The 443-nt window shown below is 37.7% G+C and overlaps 1 long non-coding RNA gene across 1 annotated transcript; it reads left to right on the top strand.

Annotated features, from left to right (window-relative positions):
- On the top strand, nt 1-443 carry LOC104775043. The gene is made up of 3 exons (XR_765662.1): nt 1-30; nt 174-276; nt 373-443. It is a non-coding gene; the product is annotated as an uncharacterized LOC104775043 (long non-coding RNA).

A 443-nucleotide genomic window follows, 5' to 3' on the forward strand; every position in this document is an offset into this window, starting at 1 on the left:
GCTTCGATATAGACAATTAGTCAACAGCAGGTTTTTGTGATGGAAACAAGTCTTTTTGAGTTTCTTTTGTTTCTAGTGTTCCTCTTCAAAGGCTTGATTTGTGTGTCTTACCTGTTGTATATGTTTTCTTTTTTGTTGTTGTTGTGCTGATTCTTTTTCTATACGGGTTTCAGTTTTGCAGACCTCCAGAAGCCACAGATGGATCTTGATGGGAAGGCTTGTGCTGGTGTTGGACAGAGCAGCCTCATGGCTTACTATGAGACTATGTTTGACCAGGTGATGCTCTTTTTTTTTTTTGGCTGTTTCTTGATTGTTGAAAAGTATTTCAAATATTGATTTTTTTTGCTTTCTTCGTCTTTTTTTGTTGGGTAGTTGGATGTGACGGTGGCTCAAATGCTTGTGACTGATAGCAGTTTTAGAGATAAAGATTTCAGGAAGCAACT

Source organism: Camelina sativa, unplaced genomic scaffold (genome assembly GCF_000633955.1).
Source record: "Camelina sativa cultivar DH55 unplaced genomic scaffold, Cs unpScaffold08085, whole genome shotgun sequence".
NCBI lineage: Eukaryota > Viridiplantae > Streptophyta > Magnoliopsida > Brassicales > Brassicaceae > Camelina > Camelina sativa.